The sequence below is a fragment of the Balaenoptera physalus genome (assembly GCF_965194825.1).
Source record: "Balaenoptera physalus genome assembly, chromosome: 2".
Classification (NCBI taxonomy): Eukaryota; Metazoa; Chordata; class Mammalia; order Artiodactyla; family Balaenopteridae; genus Balaenoptera; species Balaenoptera physalus.
In genome coordinates this window covers 109,556,858-109,576,916 of record NC_138883.1, presented here as the reverse complement: position 1 = coordinate 109,576,916, position 20,059 = coordinate 109,556,858, and the positions used below count along the sequence as shown (strand labels likewise).

The following is a 20,059-nucleotide window of genomic DNA, read 5'->3' as shown; positions in this document are numbered from 1 at the left end:
GCAAACAGTTTTCTGAAGTATAACTCTCTTCCTACAAGGTTCTGAGTTGAGACAGCTGGGAGAATAAGAAGACAAGAAGGAAAAAGCAGAAAATAACACTTAACAGACCTAGTTTCTCTATTAAGGGCTAGCTTTAAGGCAGCAAGTAGGCTGAAGAGAAAGAGAAAAGTCAGTTTTCATTTTAGAAAGCTTTCTATTTTGAATAAGTGTTCACAAAATAAGGAAAGGGTTGGCATGTTTGAAGATAATAAAAATAATAATATGCTAAAAGTAGTAGTAAAAGTAGTGCTTTGTGTTTCTCTAGGTGGTTATTTTCATATTTACCAAGGGCCTCACAGACATAATCTCATTAAACATTACTAAGTTTTAGAGTGCTGAGTTAAGTATTCTCCCTTCTTAAAGGCGATCAACACCGGAACACGGTAAAGGGGAAATGACTTAGGTATGAGGCAGCAATCAGGTTCCCCCAGGTCACAGGAGGAGTGCAGTGTTAAGACAAAACCCAATCCCAAAGCAGCACCACTTTGTTTCGAGGACAATTCAAAACAGTTGTGCAGGGACTTCCCTGGTGGTCCAGAGGTAAGAATCTGCCTTCCAATGCAGGGGACGCGGGTTTGACCCCTGGATGGGGAACTAAGATCCCACATGCGGCGGGGCAGCTAAGCCCACGCACCATAACTACTGAGCCCACGTGCTCTAGAGCCCTTGGGCCACAACTAAGAGAGCCCGCATGCCGCAACTACTGAGCCCATGCATTCTGCTGCCACAATGAGAAGCCCACATGCTGCAACGAAGAACCTGCGTGCTCTTATATGTGGAACCTAGAAAATGGTACAGATGAACCGGTTTGCAGAGCAGAAATTGAGACACAGAAATAGAGAATGAACGTATGGACACCAAGGCGGGAAAGTGGCTAGGGGTGGGGGTGGTGGTGTGATGAACTGGGAGATTGGGATTGACATGTATACACTGATGTGTATAAAATGGATGACTAATAAGAAAATAAATAAATAAGTAAACATTAAAAAAAACAAAAAAGGGCATCCCTGGTGGTGCAGTGGTTGAGAATCCGCCTGCCAATGCAGGGGACACGGGTTCGTGCCCTGGTCCGGGAAGATCCCACATGCCACGGAGCAACTAGGCCCGTGAGCCACAACTACTGAGCCTGCGCGTCTGGAGCCTGTGCTCTGCAACGGGAGAGGCCGCGACAGTGAGAGGCCCGCGCACCGCGATGAAGAGTGGCCCCCGCTCGCCGCAACTGGAGAAAGCCCTCACACAGAAACGAAGACCCAACACAGCCAAAAATAAATAAATAAATTTATAAAAAAACAAAAAAACCCAAAAAAACAAAACAAAACAAAACCTGCGTGCCGTGACTAAGACCCGACACAGCCAAATAAATAAATATGGAAGGAAAAAAAAAACAGTCGTGCAGTCAAGACTGATACAAGCACAATAGTGGAAAGAGTAAATTTTACCTCCAGAGCCCTCATTTTTACCATTTCCACTTAGTACATGCTTTCTCTCAGGGATCTAATAACCTACTGTTCAGTTGACCACTTTCCTTCTTGTATGCCATGTGCTTCCTTGCTTCCTAGCTTCCACTTTCCTTCTTGAAAACACTTCCTTCATTTGGCTTTCAGGACAAGGACACCACACTGGCCTGATTTTCTTCTTATTGTTCTGCTCACTCCTTCTCAGCACCTTTTGCTGTTACTTCTTCATATCTAACTAATGACTCAAACTTCTATCTCCAGCACCTACCTTTTCCCTGAACTCCAGATTCATATATCTAATTGCAAATTTGACATTTCCATTTGATGTCTCAAAAGAGATTTCAAACTTAACATGACCCAAACTGAGCTCCTCATATCCACCTGTCCCTTGACCACTCCCTTGCCCCCTGCTCCCAATAACAACTTGGCTCTGAGTTTCCCCTATTTCAGGTAATGGCATTTCCATCCTTTCAGGTGTTCAGGTCAAAAACCTTGGGAGTTCTGCTTGACTCCTCTCTTACTCTCACACCCCACATCCGACAGGCAGCAAATCTTGTTGGCTTAACCTTCAAAATATATCCAGATTTTGATCATATCTCACTATCTCCACTTCTCTGGCTCCAAGTACTCCTCTAACTATTGCAATAGCCATCCTATCCCTCTCTGACCTATTCTCAACACAGGAGCCAGAAAGATCCTGTTAAAATCCAAGTCATAGCCTATCATTCCTCTACTCAAAATCTTCCAAAGGCTTCTTTCCATTTCACCCAGATTAAAGGGCAAAATTCTTATTGTGATCTTAAAGGATTCATGTGATCTCGGCCCTCATTACCTCTCTGATCAACATCATCTTCTACTACTCTGCCCCTCACACTCTGTTCTGGCACATGAGCTACTTGTTCCTTGAACACAAGAGGCATGTTCTCATCTTAGGGCCTTGAACTTGCCATTCCATCATCAGTAACATCCCTTCCCCCCATCCCCCATATTCTCAAAGCTACTTTCCCTTCACTTCTTTCAAATATTTTCTCAAAAGTCATCTCAGTGAGGCCATCCCTCATTCCCACTCCCCACTTATATACTTTCTAGTTCCCTTTCTTACCTTCCTCCCCATAATATTTATCAGTATGTAACATAGCAGAAATTTTATTTATTCATCTTGCTTATCGTCTGTTCAGTCCTATTAGAATGTAAGCTCTATGAAGAGCAAGATTTTTGTCAGTTTTTTTGGACTGCTGTATCTGTAAGAACTAGAAACATTTTTGGCATATAGTAGATGCTCAATAAATATATGTTGAATGAATGAATGCTCCTTGTTTCTCTCCAGAAACTCTGTTCAAGTAAGGTATAAAAAACTGATAAACAGAAACCTCAATTAAATAGTGTTGGGGGACCACAAGAAGGAGCGCTCATGCCCTGTGATGATAGCAGAGCCCAAACAGTAGGAAGAAAGACTCCTCTTCTTTCCTGGCAAGGACTCAGCCAATGAAAAGCTATGGACTCTGTTTACTATAGTGTTCCCAATTTCCCTTTCCCCTCTATAAAAGTGTTCTTCCCTTGCTGTGCAGGAATTTGCATGTGGCTCACCATGGTTGCAGACGCTGAATTGCACTTCTCTGCTGATCTCAAATAAGCCCATCTTTGCTGGAGAAATATCTGGCCATCTATTTGACTTAGGTCAACATTTTGGTGGCCCATACGGGGACCAGAGGAGACCCCTGAAGACTCCAGGACTGGTGAGCAAACAGGTGAGGTACCCACAATTGAACCCACTGAGCTCACTGCTTTTCTGGCTGACCCTGGAATTTGGAGGGTCTTTCTCCTGGATCCAAGCTCATGCCCTCTTTGTGTATGAAGCTCTCCAGGCTTTACTCAGGATCCATTTTAAGGTTTTGTTTTTCTGGTTAAGGCCTTATTCTGTATGGCCTTGTTTGGCACTCATTTGGCACTTCAGTGTGATTTTGAAATCAGACTGTTTTAACTGAAGTTGGGTGAGAAGCTATTGGCCCATTCCTCTGGGAACAGGGGCTGCTTCACTGAAACTGTGCCAGTTCAGTCACTGGCCCATTCCTATGGACTAGGGGCTGTTCTCTGGAAAATGGCTGAAAAGCCTTTGGCCTGGTTCCTCCAGGTACAGGCTGTTTCCTTAGAAATGGCTGTGTTAGCTTGCAGGCTGTTTGAATTGAGCTGTTCGAACTGTAAGTTGTTTGAGCTGTTTGAAAATTGTTCTTTTACTCTAGAGGAAAACCTCTGAGAATTGGGATCCCAGTTATCTGTGGGCCCCCACACCCTGGGACTCTGGCCAATTTTATGTTTAAAAACTGTGGTCCTTCCTCATGCGCATTTCTAACTAAATGGACCAACCTGTCCAAAGGCAATTTAGAATATCAATGGCCATTTTGGGGAACTTTTAAAATCCCCAAACTTAATTTCCTTAAAACTGAACTGGACTACAATAGCTCAGAAATTTCCAGAGCTGAATGGTATGCCTATTTCAACTGGCATTTTAAGGCTTCCAAACATTATCAGGAACCTAAAACTGCTTCTCTGCAAAATAAGATTTTAAGATTAACTGAGGCAAATAAATGATTAAAGAAAGATAAAATGGCTCCTGAAGTCTCAGGCTCTTCTTCTTGGCTTCTTTGTCTCAGGCTCCACCTCTGGCACCACCTTTCTCTCCCTTGGCTTCTTGTGGCCAGACTCTGCCTCCAGCACCATTTCAATCCTTCCTTCTATACTGCCTATGCCTCCTCTTTACCCTCAATTCCCTCATACAAATTCTCTCCCGGAACTTACCCCCTCTCTGAAACTCTCCCAGCTCCCTTTTCCTCTCAACTTGTTAGAACCTGTCCCTTAAAAATTAAGCCTTCTGGGCTTCCCTGGTGGCACAGTGGTTAAGAATCCACCGGCCAATGCAGGGGACACGGGTTCGAGCCCTGGCCTGGGAAGATCCCACATGTCACGGAGCAACTAAGCCAGTGTGCCACAACTACTGAGTCTGCGCTCTAGAGCCCGCAAGCCACAACTACTGAGCCCGTGAGCCACAACTACTGAGCCTGCGTGCTACAACTACTGAAGCCCACGCACCTAGAGCCCATGCTCTGCAACAAGATAAGCCACTGCAATGAGAAACCTGTGCACCGCAACCAAGAGTAGCCCCCGCTTGCCACAACTAGAGAAAGCCTGCGTGCAACAACGAAGACCCAATGCAGCCAAAAGTAAATAAATAAAATAAAATTTTAAAAAAATCATAAAAAAAAAATTAAGCCTTCTGAGGATCCAGAGGTTAAACCCTTAATTTCTTATATTCCCTTATATTGAACTGTGAGCCATTGTCAAAGATTTTCCCAAAGTAACTGAAGATCCTCACAGATTTTCTGAGGAATTTATTTTTTTAAATTTTATTGATTAATTGATTTTTACTTGGTTGCACCGGGTCTCAGCTGTGGCTCGTGGGCTCTTTTTTTTTTTTTTTAAATATCTTTATTGGAATATACAAAGTGAATCAGCTATAAGTATACATATATTCCCACATCCCCTCCCTCTTGAGCCTCCCTCCCACCCTCCCTATCCCACCCGCATGGGCTCCTTAGTTGCTACATGTGAACTCTAAGTCGCGGCATGCGTGTGGGATCTAGTTCCCTGACCAGGGATTGAACCCAGGCCCGCTGCATTGGGAGCACAAAGTCTTAACCACTGCACCACCAGGGAAGTCCCTGAGGAATTTAATATAGTCATTCAAATTTACCAATTTGGTTTCCCTGACTTATATCAGCTAGTTCATATACTTGTTGGTGAAGGCCAGGCCCAGCATTGGATGAAAACTGCTAATTGGGAAAATCCTGAAATGTCTCTAGAATTACAACTGGGAGACCAGCCCACTAACTTACTACATGATCAGGTTCGAGATATGGCTAAGCGACTTCATCGAGCAATTCTTAGGGCTTTTCCAAAGCTTGTTGATTGGAACAAACTTCAGGCTTGCATACAAAAATCTGATGAAACTGTTCATAACTATTATAATCGACTTCAGATTAAAAAAAAAAAAATTCTGGTCTTCCTTCATGTGTTGATTCCACCTAGTAGTTTTTAACTCTATTTTTATTAATGGGCTGAACTGGGATCTTTCTCATCTAGTAAAAAAGACCAGGATGGAATGGGAAACCATGTTCATCCCAGATTTAATTAATCTGACAAACCAGCTCTCTTGCACTCTAGATGAGTCACCTAAATGGGAGACCACCAAAATTCTTAATCTTCAAATCCAGCAAATGAAGGCTCCTAAACAATAACAAAACCCTCCTAGTTTCTGCTATTACTGCAAAGAGCTAGGACATTGGAAAAGAGATTGCTACAAATTTAAGTACTTTAGGCATCTTCAGCTCTCTAACCAGCCTTTCCAACATCCTCCCAACTCTCAATTATGGGGCTCTAAGGAACTACCAGGGATTTTCCCAATTCTACCTCTTAATCGACTTGGAGAAACATTTCTCCAGATTGGGAATGGGTCTCTTCCAGTCCTAAATGATGCTGGAGCCACACTCTCAGTGCTCAACCCAGCTAATATAAAGCAGCCCCTGCCTGGGAATATTAAAGCATTTCAGGACTTCCCTGGCAGTCCAGTGGTTAAGACTCCATGCTTCCAATTCAGGGGGCTCGGGTTCGACCCCTGGTTGGGGAACTAAGATCCCACATGCCACGAGACGTGGCCAAAAAAACCCCCCAAAACCCCAGTTCAAATAGTGGGGATCTCTAATGAACCTCAAAAGGTTCCTATCTCTGACCAATTCCCTTTTGTTTAGGCCCTTTCAGATACATACACCCTTTCCTCCTTAGTTTCTCTGTCCCTACCCATTTATTAGGCCGAGACTTCTTAGAGAAGTATCATGCCAAAATTTCTTTCTCCCAAAAGGAAGAGTTAACTCTAGAATTTGACAGTAGTCATCAAAGTAACCAGCCAGGTGAATTAAATGATCCTTTGACATCTTTTTATTTGTTCTAGAGCTGATTCTGGAAACACTGATCATTTGTCCCTATTGAATCAGCTACCACCTTCCTTATGGGCAAAATCTCCAACTGATATTGGCAAAATTAATAGTGCATCTCCCATCAAGTTTCACATAGATTCCTCAAAACCTCTTCCCAGAATTAATCAATATCATATAAAGTAAAGCAGCCCTTCAAGGCACAAAGCCCATAATTGAAGATTACAAGGCTTGAGGCCTCTTTACCCCTTGTACTAGCCCCTGTAACACTTCTATTTTCCCAGTGAGAAAACCTAAGGGCCAAGGGTGGAGGCCCAGGACCTCTGAGCAAAAAAAACAACACTGTAGGAAGTTCCCTGGTGGTCCAGTGGTTAGGATTTGGCACTTTCACTGTTGTGGCCCGAGTTCAATCCCTGGCTGGGGAAATAAGATCCCGTAAGCTGCGTGGCACGGCCAAAAACAAACAAAAAAAACACAAAAAAAACATTGTTATCCCTCAATACCTTGTTGTTCCTAACCCTCATACGTTACTAACATCTATTCCTATCAGAAGTAAATTCTTTACTGTAACTGATTTATGAGTTCACTCTTCAGTATTCCAGTTGATGAAGCTAGCCAACACCTGTTTGCCTTCATTTGGGAAGAAAAACAATTCACCAGGACAGTAATGTCTCAAGGGCTTTATTGGGAGCCCTTCATTTCTCACCAACCCTGAAGGCTGATCTGGATGATATAAAGTTCAGGGGTTCTACTTTGTTGCAGTATGTAGATGATTTGCTTCTTTGCTCTCCTTTTCTCTTCACAGTTAGACAGCGACCACTTGCTAAAACTTTCAGGTTTAAAACTATTATATATAGGATGGATAAACAACAAGATCCTACTGTATAGCACAGGGAACTATATTCAATATCCTGTGATAAACCACAATGGAAAAGAATATATATATATATGCATAACTGAGTCACTTTGTTGTACAACAGAAATTAAAAACAACACTGTAAATCAACTATACTTCAATAAAATTAAAAAACAAACAAACAAACTTTTAGGCTTAAAGGGACACAAGGTCACCAAAGAAAAACTGCAGTTTGCCCAAACCTAGTTTCAATATTTAGAGCATCTGATCTCAAAATAAGGGCTACAATCAGATCCAGATAGACTTCTTGGTGTCCTAAGTTTCCCCAAACCCAAAACTAGGTGCCAACTGAGAGGGATTCTTGAGCTACTGGTTATTGCTTAAATTGGATTCTAAATTTCTCTCTATGGCCAAACCTCTGTATGTCTTACTCAACATTAACAATCCTGACCCAATTTTATGGGAAGAACCGGACAACATGGCCTTTAAGTCCTTAAAGGGGAGTTTTATGAACCCACCTGCTCTTGGGCATCACAATTATCAAATTCCCCTTTTCCTTTTTTGTTTATGAAAAGGAAGGGAATGCCCTTGGGGTACCTACCCAAAAACAAGGGACCACCAACAACCCATAGGATATTATAGCCAGTAACTGGACTCTGTGGCATGGGAACACCTCCTGCCCTTGCCTTAGAGCCATTACAGCCACTGCCCTTTTAGTTAAAGCAACCAAGAAAATCACTATGGGATGCCCTTTAGCCATTTTTATACCTCATGCGGTAGAAGTTTTCCTGAATTCTCATCACACTCAACATTTCTCAGCAGCCAAACGAAAGCAGCCAAATCTCTGTCATGGCTCAAAGGGATATTTCCCCAAATGATGACTTAGGGAAACTGGCTAGAGAAGCCCAACAATCGGCCTCAGAAAAGGAAAAGCAAGGTTGGAAATTCAACCATTTTTGGTTTGATAAAAAGAGAAAGCTCTGGTTTGGACCAAATAACAACCCAGTCTTACAGAGGACTCTAAAATTCCCACTCCCCACCACTGTCCATGCATTAAACTACTGGTGTACTGACAAAATGATCGCATTTATAAACCAGTATGAGTGGGGAAACATTAAGAAAGCTACAAAAAGTGACTACTGCACTTGTCCCACTTGTCCAAAGTACAACCCAGGGAAGCCTGTTTGTACTGCTCCTGGACGTTTTAAACTGCTTAATTCGGGACTTCCCTGGTGGTCCAGTGGTAAAGAATCTGCCTTCCAACGCAGGGGACACAGGTTCGATCCCTGGTCGGGGAACTAAGATCCCACATGCTGCGGGGCAACAAACCCCGCGCGCCACAACTACTGGGCCTGCGTACCACAACTACAGAGCCCATGTGCTACAACTACAGAGCCCATGCGCTCTGGAGCCCGCGCCACAACTAGAGAAGAGAAAACCCGCATGCCACAACTAGATCCCGCGTGCTGCAACGAAGACCCGACACAGCCAAATAAATAAATAAATAAAAATTTAAAAATGCTACTAAACTGATTAATTTGAGGTTTGGCAAATGGATGTCATACAATTCCCTCCATCTCATGGACGTGAATATATTTTAGTCATGGTCTGTATGTTTTCACAATGAACGGAAGCCTTCTCTTGCAGACAGGCTACTGCCTCTTCTGTGGCTAAGGTCTTTTTGGAAAAGATTATCCCTACCTGGGGAACTCCTCTCAAACTTTACAGTGATCGAGCAACCCATTTTACTGGCCAGGTACTTCAATGAGCCTGTGCTGTTTATCCGGTTTTACAAGTTTCACTGTGCTTACCACCCTCAATCCTCTGGTTTCGTGGAACACACCAACCACACTTTTAACACTGAATTGGCAAAACTGGTAGAGGCCCTCCAAATACCTTGGCCAAAAGCATTGCTGTTAGTCCTTCCAAATCTCAGATCCACCCCTTTAAGAACTCATAAACTCTCACCCTTTGAGATAGTCATAAGATGTCCAATGCACTTGGCTTCTGCTTCTTTTGACCCACAAGTGATAAAAGGAGAGATACTCTAATACTGCAAAGGCCTAACTGCTTCTATTAAAAATAACCATGCTTTCAGCCACTATGGAGAACAGTATGGAGGTTCCTTGAAAAACTAAAAATAGAACTACCATATGACCCAGCAATCCCACTACTGGGCATATACCCTGAGAAAACCATAATTCAAGAAGAGTCATGTACCACAATGTTCACTGCAGCTCTATTTACAATAGCCAGGACATGGAAGCAACCTAAGCGTCCATCGACAGATGAATGGATAAAGAAGATGTGGCACATATATACAATGGAATATTACTCAGCCATAAGAATAAACAAAACTGAGTTATTTGTAGTGAGGTGGATGGACCTAGAGTCTGTCATACAGAGTGAAGTAAGTCAGAAAGAGAAAAACAAATACTGTATGCTAACACATATATATGGAATCTAAAAAAAAAAAAGGTTCTTATGAACCTAGGGGCAGGACAGGAATAAAGACACAGACGTAGAGAATGGACTTGAGGACAAGGGGAGGGGGAAGGGTAAGCTGGGACGAAGTGAGAGAGTAGCATGGACATATATACACTACCAAATGTAAAATAGATAGCTAGTGGGAAGCAGCTGCATGGCACAGGGAGATCAGCTCCGTGCTTTGCGACCACCTAGAGGGGTGGGATAGGGAGGGAGGGAGGGAGACGCAAGAGGGAGGGGATATGGGGATATACGTATGCATATAGCTGATTCACTTTGTTATACAGCAGAAACTAACAACACTGTAAAGCAGTTATACTCCAGTAAAGATGTTAAAAAAAAATAAAATAACCATGCTTTGGTAAAGCAGTCTTTTCACAGTGTACCCTTGGGAGACGAAGACCTTAAGCATCACACCTTGTAACCTGGAGATTTCACCTATTGGGAAAGAATTCTCTTATACCTCACTGGAAAGGCCCCTATCGGGTACTGCTAACCAACCCTTGTACCACCAAACTCCAAGAAACAGATTCTTGGCGAGTCATGTGATACAAGTAAAGAAAGCACCAAACCCTGACTGGACCTGCACATTATCTGGGTTGCCTGAAAGTGAAGATTTCCCAGAACAGAAGCCACAACATCTGATGAGACAGCTTTCCCAAGATATCTGGACCAGCCCTGTTGGAAGTTTGTTGCCAAACCTCTGATGATGATATAACACTTCAGATGATCTCAAATGTTTATGATCTTGATAACATACGGACTTCAGATAAAAAGTGTTTGAGAATTCTGCCTTCTACCCTCCCTTTTCGCTCGAACATAACCTCAATAGGTTTCCAATTTGTGCACTTTCCCTCTGCCTTGAGACATTACACCTAGGAAAGGTCCTTCCTGGCACTGAGGGACAAAAAGCTGCTGAAACTGGAAAAACTGACTTTTGGTCAGTGATGTTTTCAGAGAAAGATCTTGATTAAAAGGGGGAAATGTAAAAGATTAATAAACAGAAACCTCAATTAAATAGAGCTGGGAGACCAGAAGAAGGAGCTCTTATGCTCTGTGATAACAGCAGAGCCCAACAGGAAGAAGAATGACTCCTCTTCTTTCCTGGCAAGGACTCAATCGTGGTTTCTTTGTTTACTTTAGCACTCCCAGCTTCCCTTTCCCATCTATAAAAGTGTTTTCCTTCCCTTGCCATGTAGGGACTTGCATGTGGCTTACCATGGTTGCAGACCCCAAATTGCAATTCTCTGCCTATCCTGAATAAACCCATCTTTGCTGGAGAAATATTTGGCAGTTTTATTTGTTTTAAGTCAATAAAAGAAGAACTTCCAAGTAGTTCCATTCTTATACATAATGGGGCTTATACATAATGGGAGTCTTACTAGTGTTTGAATACAGTAATAGTTTATTTTGTGAGTTGAATAAGCATCTACTTTACCCAACTGAGTCAGTAACCAGCTGTATGATTCTGGGCAAGCTACTTTATCCTCCTTCGTTGGACTAGACCTCTAGAATTCTGTGATTCTATGAAAGGCCATGAAACTCAAGCACTTAAAAGTATAAATGACTAATAAAATGCTATTTCCCATGGAGTTTTAACAATGATCAAAGACTTAAGCTAAACAAAATACAAGGCATGAAATATAAGGCATGTCATTTCAGATATTGTTTACCTGGTAGAAAAAATTTTTATCTGAGTGGGAGTATAAATTGGTAAAAGCACTCTGGAAAACTATTTTGTTTCTACCAAACTCATGTATTTCTAAGCAGATCTTCTAAAGCAAAACATACACCTACCCTATGACCCAGCAGTTCTCAGAAACAAGAACTTATATCCAACAAAAGACATGTAAAAGAATGTTTATAGCAGCTTCACTCATAATAGTCCCAAACCAGAAACAACTCAAATGTCTGTAAAAAGTAGAATGGATAAATTGTGGTATATTCATAATGTAATACTATAATGCTCTGAAGAATGAACTACTGCTATACATTACAAAATGGATGAATCTTACAGACATAATGTTAAGTGAAAGAAGCCAAACAAGAGTACATACCATGTGATCACATTTCAAGGTAGGATAACTCATCTATAATGATACAAATCAGAACGGTGGTTACCTTTTGGGGTGGTATTGACTGCAGAGGGCATGAGAGAATCTTCTAGGGGTACTGGTAATGTTCTAATTCTGGATGTAGGTAGTAGTCACACAGCTATATACATATGTAAAAATTCATCAAACCATGTACTTAATATTTGTGCATTTTATTTATGTTATACTTCAATAAAACATTAAAGCAGGGACTTCCCTGGTGGCACAGTGGTTGAGAATCCACCTGCCAATGCAGGGGACACAGGTTCGATCCCTGGTCTGGGAAGATCCCACATGCCGCGGAGCAACTAAGCCCATGTGCCACAACTACTGAGCCTGCGCTCTAGAGCCCGCGAGCCACAACTACTGAGCCCACGTGCCACAACTGCTGAAGCCTGTGCACCTAGAGCCCGTGCTCCACAACAAGAGAAGCCACCACAATGAGAAGCCCGAGCACCGCAACGAAGAGTAGCTGCTGCTCACCTCAACTTGAGAAAGCCCTCATGCAGCCAGCGAAGACCCAACACAGCCAAAAATAAATAAATAAATGAATAAATTTAAAAAAATAATAAAACATTAAAGCAATCTACAGCAGGCAGTAGGTTCTCTCTCAGTAGCATTCTACTCTGTCAAAGAGTTAAAAAACTCTCTGGAATATAGTGACCAACTCAGTAAACTTCTACAGAGGAAGTCTATCTCCCCCGAGGTTAATCAACAATTTTTTAACACCAGAAACTAACACAACATTGAAAATCAACTATATACTTCAGCTAAAAAACCCCAAAAACAAACAAACAAAAATGAAGAACTTTTTGGTATCAACATGTATCAGGGGATTGTGTCGGGCATAAAGTGTAAAATACATATAATAATTCTTTATTTACTGGCAACACTTCTAAATGTTTCTACTGCTACTATGTATGCCTAGAGAGGGCACAGGAAATTCATATATTGCTGGTGGGTGTATAAAGCTGGCCCAACCTCTGGTGGCAATCGGGCATTATCTTTCAAAAAGCACATTCTCTTTGACCCAACAAATCCACTTGAAGGTATTTATCCACAAATATTCTCAGTGCACAAAATGAACAAGGTACTTACTGCAGCAGTGTTTATAATAGAAAAAGATGGGAAACTAACTAAATGTCCTTCAATGAAGAAGCAATTAAATACATTTCTGCATATCCATACAATGGAATACTATGCAGCTGTTAAAAAACAACTATAAATAAACTGATACAGAACAAATTCTGAGATATACAGGCAAATGGAAAAAAAAAGCAAGGTACAGAACAGTAATTACAGTATGCTACCATGTGTGTAAAAATAACCATATAAGTGTCTATTTATAAGTGCACAGAAGGTCTCTGAAAGGATAAATAAACTAGTATTAGAGGTCTTCCCTAGGGAGGGAAACTGGGTGGTTGGAATTCAGGGGAAGGAAACTTGTTTTTCATTGTATATTCATTTTACTGTTGAATTTTTACACCATATACATGTGTTACCTATTCAAAAAAAAAAAGGTAAAAATAGTAATTAATTTTGGTAGGACAAAATGCTAAATTTTTTTTCCTTTTAGGAAAGGAAAATATTATAATTGAAGAGGGCAAATAAGTGGCAGGATGAATACCATCTCTGAAACCCTGTCTCACTTCTTGTAAATGGGTAATTTCTCTTTATTTAGTTCAGAGTATCAAAGTGATTGTGGCAGTTTTAAAATATGTCCACAAATTCTTTGATATTCCTCCCTCTAAAAGGAGAGGCCTAATTCCCCTCACCCTGACTGTGGGTTACAATTAGCGACTTGGTTCTAATAAACAGAATGTGGTGAAAGTAGCCTTCTCAGGCTAGGTGATAAAAGGCAACGTGGGTTCCTCCTAGTTTTTCCTCTTGGATTACTTCTCTTGGGGAAGTTAGCTGCTGTGTTATGAGGACACTGAAGTAGCCTACCCTATGGAGAGGTGCATGAGGCCAGAGACTGAGGCCTCCTGCTAACAGACACGTAAGTGAGCCAACTTGGAAGTGATCCTCAAATAAGCTTTCAGATGATAGCAGCCCAGTTGACATTTTGACTGCAACTTCATGAGCAATCTTGAGACAGAATCAGCTACTTAAGCCACTCTTGAATTGCTGACCCACAGAAACTATAAGTTTTAGAATGCTATATTTTGGGAATAATTTGTTATACAACAACAGATAACCTAGAATAGCGTTTTATCCTAAGCAGACAAAGAATTCATTCAACTTATTCCTTCCTGGAGCAAATATTTACTGAACCTCTTATTTGCCAGGCATTATGGTAAGTATTAAAGTTATAAAAAACAACTAAGAAGATACCAAGGTCCATTTCTGGGCTGGAAGCAAATATTTATTAAGAGCCTACACTGGACTAGGTACTGGAGAACAAAGATAAACAAGGCCAGCTGCTTGCTCTCAACATAAGGGACTGAAAAATAGGTTAGGGGGAAGAGGTCACATGTGACTGAATACGCCAGTAGCTTTGAGTTTTCAAATGGAAACATCAGTATTTACCTATATGCTGCTTTTAAATCTTGTTTCAATCCCCATTGCCAATCCTGGTTGATGTTGACAACTACTCCCTGAATAAAGGGCAGGTTAGCATGCAAGTCTCCCTTTCCCTCTTTCCCTCCCTCCCTCCCTCCCTCCCTCCTACCTTTCTCCCTCCCTCCCTTCAACAAATGTACACCTACTTTGGCTCAGAGTATCTGGGATATAGCAATGCACAAAGTTGACAGCTCTTGCTCTTATACAACTTATATTCAAGTAGTGGGAGACAGACAACAAGTAAATATATGTTAGACAGTGGTAAGCCCTATGGAGATAAATGAAGCAGGAGCAAATGAATAAAGAATGTGAGGGATGGGATGTTGCTATTTTATAAAGGGCAGTCAAGAGAAGCCTTATTGAAAAGGTGACATTTAAGCAGAGAAACCTGCGTGAGCCATGAGGAAATTAGAAGGAAGAACATTTGAGGCAGAGGAAAAACCAGGTACAAAGGCGCTGTAGTGGGAATGTGCTTGGCATGTTCTCAGGAAGCGCAAAGCGGAGTGAGACTATGGTGGAGTAAGTGAGAGGAAGAGTAGGAAGAGACGAGGTCAGAGACGAGGGCAGCCCACATCATGCAGACCAGGGGTTTACAAACTTTTAATGTAAGGAACCCATTGTAAATATTTTAGCCTTTGCAGGCCACACAATCTCTGTGGTAACTTCTCAGCCCTTGTAGCACAAAGCGTCACAGACAATACACAAGTGAATGGGTTATGGCTGTGCTCCAATGAAATTACAAAAACAGGCAGTGGACTGGATTTGGCACTTTGACTGTAATTTGCAGGCCCCTGATAGCAACAATTTAGCACCTTATAGCGCAAATAATGGAGGCCAGAGGGGAACAGAATATATATGCCCAGGCTTTGGCCTCAGAATGTATCCTTCACTGAAACAAAGCTATAAATGAGAGCTAACTGAAACACTTCTATTGACATTAAGCACTCAAAGGTTGTTTGTTGAATGGATAAACTGAAAAAGCAGATTGTCTGCAACCCAAAATAACAATTATTTATCTGTTTCTATAAATAAATGTTTTGAAAATAAAATTAACTTTGGAACACAAGCCATTCATAAATTGAGGACTCAATATACAGAGGATATTTTAATCTTTTTCTTCATGACTCAGGGACATTATTCTAGATATGATTATCCGGTGGTGTGGTAAAGGAATGTCCTTTTAAAGGTTACTGAGGCCTTAAGGGTCAATGACTCTATTAACTGTGATCAGAATTCTCTGTTGAGCTTTTGTGTTTTGCTTTTCAGTCTCCTACCTGGTTGTCAGCAGTCACTTTTTGTCATTAACATGTCTACCTTTTGCAGTAGTAGTCATTTCCATATTCCCAACCTCTGTATCACATCCAACTTGCTTCTTATAATCTACTTTAGATGAGGAAATCAGGGAGCCAGTACTAACGTAGGTTTATCATCAGGTCCTATAGTTCCTCTTAACTGACTTCACGGCCATATACATTCCACATGCATTAATTCCATGATTCTCTTAAGAGTCTGTTATATTTGGAATGCAAAGTCCATGGGGAAAAATTCTATAGATATCAGCCAAAGGAATCAGTCAGTCAGGCAAAACCATTTTTGGTAACTCCCTACAACTAATTTGTCAGTGAGCTTTGAATGCAGTGTTGGGTATATGTGATCAATGTCCAATAAACAAATTTTTAAAAATTGAAGACTTGTTTTTATTCCTCTTTTAAGTGTGTTATTTCTACCAACAGGTAATGAGGGTCTCAGTAAAGGTGCCAAGAATGCTTAGACATGGCAAAAAAATGAAACATACATCTTTAAGACTCTCTTAGACAGAGAAACTAAAAAACACTGCTTAAGGCAGTGGTTCTCAAAGTATGGTTCAGGGATGTCTGGCAGTCCCAAAGACAGTTTCAAGGGGTTTGCAAAGTCAAAACTATTTTCATAATAATATTAAGACAAATTTGGCTTTTTATTTTCATTCTCTCATGAGTGTACATAAGAGTTTTCCAGAGGAGGCACGACGTATTTCGACAAATTGGATATAGAAGTACACATGAGAATCCAGAGTGTCTCCTATGAAGCCAAACATTAAAAAGATTTGTAAAAATGTAAAATAATGCTACTCTCCTTACTAAATATTTTTGTTTTAGAAACTGTAGTTATTTTCATAAATATGGTAACATGTAAAAGGTTTATTATTGTTATTTTTAAATAGATTAATAAATATATGTATTTTTAAACATCTTTATTGGAGTATAATTGCTTTACAATGGTGTGTTACTTTCTGCTTTATAACAAAGTGAATCAGCTATACATTTACATATATCCCCATATCTCCTCCCTCTTGCGTCTCCCTCCCACCCTCCCTATCCCACCCCTCTAGGTGGTCACAAAGCACCAAGCTGATCTCCCTGTGGTATGAGGCTGCTTCCCACTAGCTATCTATTTTACATTTGGTAGTATATATAAGTCCGTGCCACTCTCTCACCTCATCCCAGCTTACCCTTCCCCCTCTCCATGTCCTCAAGTCCATTCTATTTTTAATAGAGTCTCAGTTTTAATTTCTGGTATGGCAAATATCAATAACTATAATATCAATAGATATAAACAAAAGCTCTTAGAGGTCCTTAATAATTTTTAAGGATGGAAAGGAGTCCTGAGTCTAAAAAGTTTCAAAACTGCTGACTTAAGGGATACAACCCAAGCATTATTTTACTTCTGCCTTTTTATAAAGATGTTAACTAAGCTGCTGCTATCTTCATGCTGGAAGACAGAAAATTGGGGACCAGCCAGTTCTACCACTGCTGTCAGTTTTGCCTTGTGGGGATCCACTTGCCCAGCTGGAATTCTCCTAAGTTATGAGAATTTGGGACCCTGAAGAGAGGCAACTGATGATCTCTAATGGAAGCAGGGAATTTGGGGCATAATGAAAAGGGATCATGGGCTGAAAAAGGAGGAAGCAGAGCTGGCTTTCTGTGGCATCTGGATATGAGCCAGTCACCACGGCCTGTACGTTCTGCCTTTGAACTCTCTCTGAATAATATCTTCTTCCCCATCCCCAACCACAACCATCAGAATCCAGGTCCTCGTTAACTCACCTCTAGATTATTCTAACAGACTTTGAATTATGCTCCTAACTCCAATCTTTAATTCTTTATGTCAATCCAGCCAGTAAACTACTGTCAGATTAATCTACCTCAAACAGCGCTTTCATGCAATGAGCCAGCAAATATATATTACTTATTATACTCCATCATTGTGCCAAGTGCTCATAGAGATTCAAAACTTTCACTTAACTGAAAATCTTATTCTATTTGGGGGGAGGGAAATGAATATATATCAAATAATTATTAAAAAAATATGCTACACATACTGTGGTATAGACATGCAGTGTGATAGATCAGAGAAAGAATAGGTAGGATTTTGGTAACTCTTAAGAGGATCTGGGATGAGCTTGGTACACATAAGGAAGAGTGAAACCATGTGATAATGAGCTGAGGCTACGTGTTGGAGAGCAGGAAGAAGATCTGAAGAAGATAGTCTAGGGCTTCCCTGGTGGCGCAGTGGTTGAGAATCTGCCTGCCAATGCAGGGGACACAGGTTCGAGCCCTGGTCTGGGAAGATCCCACATGCCGCGGAGCAACTAGGCCCGTGAGCCACAATTACTGAGCCTGCACGTCTGGAGCCTGTGCTCCGCAAAAAGAGAGGCCGTGATAATGAGAGGCCCACGCACCGTGATGAAGAGTGGCCCCCACTTGCTGCAACTAGAGAAAGCCCTCGCACAGAAATGAAGACCCAACACAGCCATAAATAAATAAATTAAAAAAAAAAAAAAGAAGATAGTCTAATACTTCATGCTAAAAAAAATACTTGTTAATTACTGATTGGTACACTAATGCATTAAAGTAAATTACAGGGCTTCCCTGATGGCACAGTGGTTAAGAATCCGCCTGCCAATGCAGGGGACACGGGTTCAAGCCCTGGTCCGGGAAGATCCCACATCCCGCGGAGCAACTAAGCCTGTGAGCCACAACTATTGAGCCTGCGCTCTAGAGCCTGAGAGCCACAACTACTGAGCCTGTGTGCTGCAACTACTGACGTCCGCGTGCCTAGAGCCCGTGCTCCGCAATAAGAGAAGCCACTGCAATGAGAAGCCTGTGCACCGCAATGAAGAGTAGACCCCGCTCGCTGTAACTAGAGAAAGCCCGCGCGCAGCAACGAAGACCCAATGCAGCCCCCGCAAAAAATAAAAATAAATAAATAACTAAATAAATTAAATAAATTATAGATAGAAAATAAGATAAAAACTTTTGATTGGTGTGCTGGGTTGCTTAATTTGCCCTCCCCTAACAGCTGCTGCTCACCACTGTTTTCTAAATATGGTAAGAATGAAGGTTATGGTTTTCAGTTTCTTTTTGTTATTACTTGATTCGTTTTACACAATTCTCATGCCCATCCCCCCACTGTCATTTTTATGTTTAATGTAAATAAACGATACAAACATTTTTGTTTGTAGTATATTATTGTTTTGATTTCATGTATTTTCATATACATATATAGTATTATGTCACAGATTTCATTCTGGGTTTTTTTTTTTTATCAACTTGGCACTATGGGAGGGTCTGGGCAAGATGGCGGAAGAGTAAGACGCGGAGATCACCTTCCTCCCCACAGATATATCAGAAATACATCTACACGTGGAACTGCTCCTATAGAACACCCACTGAACGCTGGCAGAAGATGTCAGACCTCCCAAAAGGCAAGAAACTCCCCACGTACCTGGGTAGGGCAAAAGAAAAAAGAAATAACAGAGACAACTTGGCACTATGTTGTTAAGAATCATCTATATTTTGCTATATTGTATCTAACCCATAAGGTTATTTGTAATATCCATACCTATCATTTAATAATCAATATTTAATGAGTTCTTATCAGTAGTTAGGAGCTATGGAAATATACAGAAATAAAAGCCATGGTGCCTATCCTGTCTTACAATCCAGCTGGAACAGATAAACACACAAAAAGATAACAGGCAGCAGCTGATAAAGACAGAGTAAAGTTTGGTTGAATGGCCAAATGAACTATATCTTACTATATATTTAGTGAAAATATGACACATTTAGTGAAAAAGGAGAGATAGGAAGGATGTGGTATTTGGATTTAAATGAACTGATATGGTGCAGTTGTAAAATGTTGTTAATCATTTCTACGCTTTCCTCTAGATGGTGCTAGAACAACCACATTGTCTTTTATAACTCAAGTTTCCTTTAACATTATAAAGTGTAAGAGGTAATTAATGACTCATTAACAACTTGATGGCTCCTCTACCAATTTTATTGCCTTTTTGCTTGCATGTTGGATAGTGGGAAATCCTGGACACTGCTAAGAAATTTAAATCACAGACAACTTAAACCCCAATGGTTTCTCATCCAATCTACAAAGAACTATTAATTCAAAGCAATGTACTATTTGTGTGTGTTTGGGGTGGAGAAGTGGGGCTGAATAATTTTCAGTCTCTGCTTCCAGGAAACTTATAATTTAGAATGAAGGGGCAGAACTCCTAATATAAAGCAGAAGACATTATCACCAGCAATG

The 20,059-nt window shown here is 41.0% G+C and overlaps 2 protein-coding genes across 9 annotated transcripts in view; one reads left to right on the top strand and one right to left on the bottom strand.

The window, feature by feature from the left end:
• Positions 1-20,059, bottom strand: part of ZNF609 (zinc finger protein 609) — a 222,180-nt gene that overhangs the window by 21,157 nt on the left and 180,964 nt on the right. The window lies entirely within an intron of this gene.
• Positions 1-20,059, top strand: part of LOC309653158 (uncharacterized protein) — a 204,906-nt gene that overhangs the window by 89,202 nt on the left and 95,645 nt on the right. The window contains 1 exon segment of the mRNA XM_082447522.1: positions 3,065-3,244. The gene's annotated coding sequence lies outside the window, so the exon portion shown is untranslated.